The following is a 7,704-nucleotide window of genomic DNA, read 5'->3' as shown; positions in this document are numbered from 1 at the left end:
TTGGTAAGATCTAATAACAACAGCCAAAGAAGGAGAAAAATATTATTTATTGATATGATATAAATATGCTGAATAAAATACCAGCAAACCTAATTCAGTTTGCTTCAAAGAGTAATTCTCCATGACCAAAGAGATTTTATTCCAGGAAACCAAGGATGATTTAATATAAGGAATCATTTAATGTTTAGAAATCTATTGAGATAATGTATCTTGTCAGTGGGTCAAAGGGGAAAAACAATAATCAAATACCAAAAAGGTTTTCAACAAAATTCAATATTCATATCTGACATTTTTGCCTTTTTTAAGGCAAAAATCTTGGAATAGAGGAATACTTAGCTAACCTTGTGAAGAGGAGCTCTCACATATCAACAGCTACACCACACTTTATCCATGTGGCACAGTGGTAAAGAAGATGCCTGCCAATGCAGGAGACACAAGAGATGTGGGTTTGAGTCTCTGGAGTAGGAAATGGCAACCCATTCCAGAATTCTTGCCTGGAAAATTCCATGGACAGAGGTACAGTTGCAAAGAGTTGCAAAGAGTCGGACACAAGAGTACACATGCACAAGCACACAGTTTATCCAGCTACGAAACGTCAGAAACAGTCCCATTAAAATGCTGGGGGGAAAACAAGGGTCCTTGCTTTTTAAAAGTTCAGATATTCAAGTAGAAAAGAAAATGTTAGTTTAAAAACCAAAACTACAATGAGCTATCACTTCTCACCTTTTAAATGGCTGTTATCAGAAAGGCAAAAGATAGCAAGCGTCAGAGAGAATGGGGAGAAACTGGAACCCTTGTACATTGTTGGTAGGAAGGCAAAATGGTGTAGCCACTATGATAAGCAATATACCAAAAACTGAAAATAAAACTACCATATGATCCAGCAATCCTATTTCTGGACATACATCCACAAGAATTAAAGTCAGGATTTCAGAGAGGTATTTGCACCCTCATGTTCACTGCAGCGCTATTTACAATAGCCACGATATGGAAACACGTAAGTGTCTATCAACTGATGAACGGATAAAGAAAATGTGGTACAGGTGTGGCAGAATCTTACACCACCTTAAAAAACAGTGAAATCCTGCTACATGCAACAACATGGATGAAGCTGAGGACATTATGCTAAGTGAAAATAAGCCAGTCAGAGAAGGACAAACCCTTCATGGTCCACTTACAGGAGGCATCTAAAGCAGTCAAACTCATGGAAACAGAGAATAGAAACTTGGTTTCCAGGGACGGGGGAGGAGTAAAGAGGCATCAGTTCAATGGGTATAAAGTTTCAGTGTTGCAAGATGAACAAGTTCTAGCAATCTGCTGTACAACATTGTTCCCTATAGATAACAGTATGATATTGCACACTTAAAAATCTGTTAAGAGGGTAGATGTCATGTTAAGTGTTCTTTCCACAATGAAAAGATAATCTCCTATTTGATACAAGAAAGTAGAAATTATTTGATGCTTTGACTTCCAGTACAAAGGTTCAGAATCAAATATAAATTATTTAAATGTTAAAAAAAAAAGTTAGTTTAATGCCAGGCTGGACACACACACATTGGCCTCAGACCTGGGTTTGGATTCCTGCTGCTTCACTCACCATTTTGGCAAATTACTGAGCTGGTGGGGGCCAGCGTCTTGTGTACAGTCAGCCCACTGGATAAAGGACAGAGAGGATTACACATGCAGACACAGGCAGAGCCCTTGGCATGATGCCTGACACACAGCAAAGGCAGAAGTCAGGACAGCTCTTATGATTAGCTGCAAACAGCATGAGTGTATCTCTAGAAAACCCGGGGAGTTCAACTGAAAAATAATTAGAAGCACAGAGAGTTTAATAAGATGGCCAGAGGCAAGTGAAGACATACATGGAGCCGTGAGAATCAGTTTGAAGATAGAAGTGCCCGAAAGTCCTCCTGCTACCTGTTGCTGGTACTTTGCATACACTGTCATCTCTGCTGGAGGACCTGCTCGTTCCCTCTCTGCCCGTCCCTGCCGGGCAACAACATGTAATTACCACTGAGATTTCAAATCAGTCATCACCTTCTTGTAGAAGCTTTTCCTGACCTCCAGGTCAAATCCCCTGCCATGTACTCTTAACTGGAGCATTTCCTTTGCAGCATTTCTCATGACAGGAATTCCATATTTATTTGGAGTATTATTGGATTAATGCCTATTCTCCCCTTGAGGCCTAAGTTCTCAGACTATGCAGCTACATGTTGAAAATTACGTTTACATAAAAGAATTTAGTCTTTACACGCTGTTTATATCATTTTAAAATGTATCCGGTAAATGAGTATATAACATGATATATGTATACATAAAGGAATAAAAAGATATGCAACAGCATATTAACATATTACAGAGATACTGTTGTCTTGTGCTTAGCCACTCAGTCGTGTCTGAATCTTTGTGACCCCATGGACTGTAGTCCTCCATGCTTCTCTGTTCATGGGGATTCTCCAGACAAGAATACTGGAGTAGGTTGCCATGCCCTCCTCCAGGGCATCTTCACAACACAGGGCCTGAATCTAGGTCTCTCGTACTGCAGGCGGATTCTTTACCTTCTGAGCCACCAGGGAAGCCCAAGAATACTGGAGTGGGTAGGTGGCCTATCCCTTCTCTAGGGAATCTCTCCGACTCAGGATTCAAACTGGAATCTCCTGCATTGCAGGCAGGATCTTTACCAGCTGAGTTACCAGGAAGCCCCACAGAGATATTACTTTTCTAAACTTTTTAAAATCTTTTTGGAATATTCAACAATACTTTTGAATGTTTAGTATAAAGTAATACTTTTTTATCCTTTAGATGACACATAGAATTTAACAAATTTCTCAATTTCCAAAGAAATTGCAAGAGATACTTTTCTATTTTTAAATTATCCGGTGACAGACATTGAGATGATCATTCATCAACACGTGACCACATTTAAACACGTGTTGGGCTTCCCAGTGGCAGAGAGGTAAAGAATCCACCTGCCAATGCAGGAGACACAAGAGACACGGGTTCAATCTCTGGGTTGGGAAGATCCCCTGGAGGAGGAAATGGCAACCGGATCCAGTATTCTTGTCTGGAAAATTCCATGGACAGAGGAGCCTGGAGGACCACAGTCCACAGGGTCACAAAAAGTCGGACACAATTGAGTGAGTGAGCACATGCACACAAATACATATATTATCTAAAAATGTCTTCTTTGAAAGTTTATCTTCAGAGCCAATCAATTAACATTCATAAGGAAGAAAACAAAGGATTGAGTACATAAAGGAAGAATCAACAATGACAATAATAGATGAAGAAATATTCAGTCTCTCAAATATAAGAATGAGCCCGTACTTCAGCTCCTACAGAATCACATACCCAGCACTCCTTCAGTTACACACACATACACACACACACACACACGCACACAAATTGCCAATAAGTCATTGAGTTCACACTGAGCATCTACCACATAGCTCAGTCCTGTGCTAGCTGCTCCCAGGGATTATTTCCTGTCCTCAATAAAGTCACTGGCAACTGAGACCAACACATCAGGAAAAGGGAACCAATAGCACAAAATGGGATACGCATACTAACAAACAAGTGGTAGACAGTAGCTTTGCACATTTTCAGAGCTAGACCTTCCCACCCGTCACGGGCTGCCAGCAGGACTCCCAGCATTGCTGTGAATCAACTCCCTCACTCTTTCTACTGCAGCAGCATAAGTAGAAGGAGGGCAAGAGGATCTCCCTGTGCTAAGAAATGCCTTCAAACTCCTGAATCCAGTCCCACTCTCTTGCCGCCCTCCCACCTGGCACACTGCCCTCTAGTCTCTGACCACGGAGCTTGTGTCCACACTGAGCATGCCTTGAAACGCATTTCTCCTTCCATAGCTGGCATTTGGCTGCTTTCTCCCCCTGCAGGATGTCTTCTGACTCCCAAGTCTGAGTCAAGAGCCCATCCTCTGTTCTCCCACAGTCTCCAGTGGTTCTTTGGTTACTGTCCTCATCACCCTATGTGTACTTTCTACTCAATTTTTCTGATTAGCCACTTGATAAAATTCTTTGAGGTCATGTTTACAATATCTTGATATGCCCAAGTCCTAGTTCTGTGACCCAGAACACACTCTGTGCTCAGTAAATATCTGTTACTTTCAATGAATGAATAAGGGAAGAATGAATAAGTGAAATTCAGCTCGGGTCGCTTTTACAACATTGAACTGCCTTTGCCACACACCTGAGATGTCTTTCCCTTACTAATTCCCACGTGCTCTAATCCCCTTCCTTGAAGGTTTATGACAAATGCCATCTACACCACGAAGTCTCCCCCTGGTCACTCAGCAAGCAATGACATCTCCTCCTTCCAATTTCTATAGTTCTTTAGCAGGATTTCCCACACCATCCTACCCAGATTGAATGATGTTTGTGAACATATTTTATACACCCCCCTCATTAATTGATGCACTCTTGAGATCCAACCAGTCCATTCTAAAGGAGATCAGCCCTGGGTGTTCTTTGGAAGGAATGATGCTAAAGCTGAAACTCCAGTACTTTGGCCACCTCAAGCAAAGAGTTGACTCATTGGAAAAGACTCTGATGCTATGAGGAATTGGGGGCAGGAGGAGAAGGGGATGACAGAGGATGAGATGGCTGGATGGCATCACCAACTCAATGGACGTGAGTTTGAGTGAACTCCAGGAGATGGTGATGGACAGGGAGGCCTGGCGTGCTGCGATTCATGGGGTCACAAAGAGTCAGACATGACTGAGTGACTGAACTGAATTGAACTGACTGATGACAGAGGCTGTGTGTCTCCTCTGTCTTGGGGACTCTTCAGCGACAACCACAGGGTAGATAATAAAGAAACTGAGGAAGGATAAGTGGATAGATGCAGGATTAGTTGTTTGAAATTGTTAGTCCAGTGTTTATTCTCCTGTGGTCAGATTTCAAAACTTTGAGCAGAAAGGGAAGTGGTAAAGACAAGTTCTTGGATCTTATTCAGAGCTCAGCTATTCTCCTCACTGCCACCTTTTCTGGGATGAGTTTTAACTCAGCCTTGCAGGAACTATGTATGGTTTCCTGTAAGTATCTGAATGAACTTAAGGTGTCAGAAGAAACGTGAGACTGTCATCTGGGGGAATGTCACTGATGAAATTTTTTCTGGAAACCCATCCTCCCAGGAGAGGGATGCAATGCCATCTGTACACCATCTCAAAACACACCTCTGAAGAGATACCAGTGGGTGGACCCAGGTGAGGGTAGGGTTGTCTGTGCTTTCCTCTAACTTTGGGGCTCCACAGAAACACTGTGCCTCTCCTCCTGCCTGGGTTGGAACTCAGTGGCTCCTGCAGCAACAAGGGGAGTTATTTTAGGGAGACAGTTGATACTTGGCGAGTCCTCCTACAGAGCAGCGATAGCTGCTTGAAATGTTAAATGCCTCCCAGATGGAGACACTTAGCATTTGTAGGAGGAATAATTTGGAGGAGAAAAATGCATTTGTCTTTTTGGCATCCTGTGGATTCCGTTTGAGAAGACAGAGAACACTGAATCCTGCTGTCCACATGTCAGTGTTTTCTTGGGATTTTGCAAGTCCCAGTGACAGTGTGGCATCTTTTTCTTAGGAGCACAACGTTTGGGGATGTGCCAAAACTCAAGGGAAAAGTGCATGGAACTGAGTCTCAGGTCAGAGAGTTGCCAGAGTTCTCAGGAAACATCCGGGTTCAGCCTCCCATCTGCTACTGGCAAATGCTTCAGTCAGGTAGACCAGATGGTTGAGTGTGATCTTTTTATGTATAGGGAAGGTTGAAAACATAGATTAGCAGGTGCACCAGGGGCCTTGTATTTGCAACTTTCTTTATGGCCAGGGACAAAAAACCATCTTGCCTCACAAAGCCTTGGTTTCCCCAAGTGAGATGAAGGGACTGGAGTAGATAATCTTTAAGATTATCTTAAAGAACAAAAGTGGCATTGCTCTAGGGGACCATGGAGTTGTGCTTCAATGTAAGCTCCGAGGTGTGAGAAAGGGAAGATGGCATTAAAGTGTCCATCATGCCCACTTTTCATGGCAGGGATATAGAAGCTCATTCACAAAAAGACTGAATCAATGACCTTTTTTCACTTATTCACTTTCTGGCATGTATAGCATCTCCAAGGCTCACCAACGAGCCTCACTAAGTAATGCCTGTGAGTAAGCACCTGCCTGTGGCACTAAACTGAATTGAAACAGATGGATAGTGCAACAGCACTTAAAACTTATAGCCAGGTTGCAAATGTGTTCTTACTACATTTGTGCAAAGGAGGTGTGCAAAGATACATGCACCTTAGTTATCTTCTATGACTTGTCTTAACTTCTTTAAGAATTCCCTCTTTTGCTTTTGTGGGTAAACTAGAGTTGGGGCAGGGATTGCTAAGGTTCATCCAAATACACTAAGCTTAGTCCTGTTTAGGGCCTCCCTGATAGCTCAGCTGGTAAAGAATCCACCTGCAATGTGGGAGACCTAGGTTCGATCCCTGGTTTGGGAAGATCCCCTGGAAGAGGGCATGGCAACCCACTCCAGTATTCTTGCCTGGAGAATTCCATGGACAGAGGAGCCTGGTGGATTACAGTCCATGCAGTCACAAAGAGTCAGAAACAACTGAGCGACTAAGCACAGCACAGTGCTGGTTAATGTTGTAAACAATTTCTATAGGAAACTTCTGCATTTCTTTTTTTAGTAGTGTGAGTTTTCCAACTTCCTTCCTCTCTTCCCGATCATTCCCAAGAGATATTCAGGCATTGGGAAGAGAGGAAAGAAGAGGAGGACTCTGGGTGGCTTACATACTTCTGATCCCTCTTTCTCTATGGCAACGCACTGTGCCCAACTGCTCACTGGTCAGCATCAATATCTGATGGAGAAGCCTAGGACTGCTAAATTCATGACCTGTTTTCCCATGTTGTCAGGACCCAAATTCTGACTCAGCCTCATGTTAGCTGTTGGAAGGGCTGGCTATACTTGATTTTAATGTGACCCCAGGTCTAGGAATGCCATAGCTCCCAGTAGCAGGGTAATTTGTCTCATCCTGGTAAACCCCAGATAATACTATTAGCCACACTCTTCCTCTCCCATCATGATGGACGGGAAAATCTCTTTGTCCATTCTACATCATAGGCCTCTAGGGTGACTTTAGGATGCTGGCGTGGCCTCCCCCTTGTCCTCCAATCTTGTTGTTCCACTTTGATGTGGAAGTCTACCTATTGGTGTAGGGGCATCTTGGGAGGTGTCTAAGTTCCCAAATCCCAAACTACCTCCTGGCTTAATCCTGAAAAGAGATGATAAGAACCTATGTGTTTCCCAATACCTTTTTTCTCCTTAGCTCAAACCATACTGAGCCAGAAAAAGAGAGGCGGGGATTCCACTTTTTCCTGTCATGTGAGGATTTCTCCCATATTTTATCCTGCTCTTTTCTGGGGTAATTTTTTTTCTTTTGTCTTCCCTCGGGCTCTAATGATACAAGGGCTGTCTTGATTCTTGTGGTAGATGGTGAAAACAAACAAGCAATATTTTAAAATATTATTTCCATTACCAAATTACTTCTCCCAGTGCTGAAAGAAATTTCCTTGACTTGGAAGTGATTTACTTACCCTCTGTGAACCTTCCCACTATCAAATGAGCTGGTTAGACCTTATCCATTAAAACCCCTCCCAGATCTTGGCTCCTAGTTTCACTGCAGCCATGACTCGAACTCACAA

This window comes from Bison bison, unplaced genomic scaffold (genome assembly GCF_000754665.1).
Source record: "Bison bison bison isolate TAMUID 2011002044 unplaced genomic scaffold, Bison_UMD1.0 scf7180017864072, whole genome shotgun sequence".
NCBI classification, from domain to species: domain Eukaryota; kingdom Metazoa; phylum Chordata; class Mammalia; order Artiodactyla; family Bovidae; genus Bison; species Bison bison.
This window is presented reverse-complemented; position numbering follows the sequence as displayed.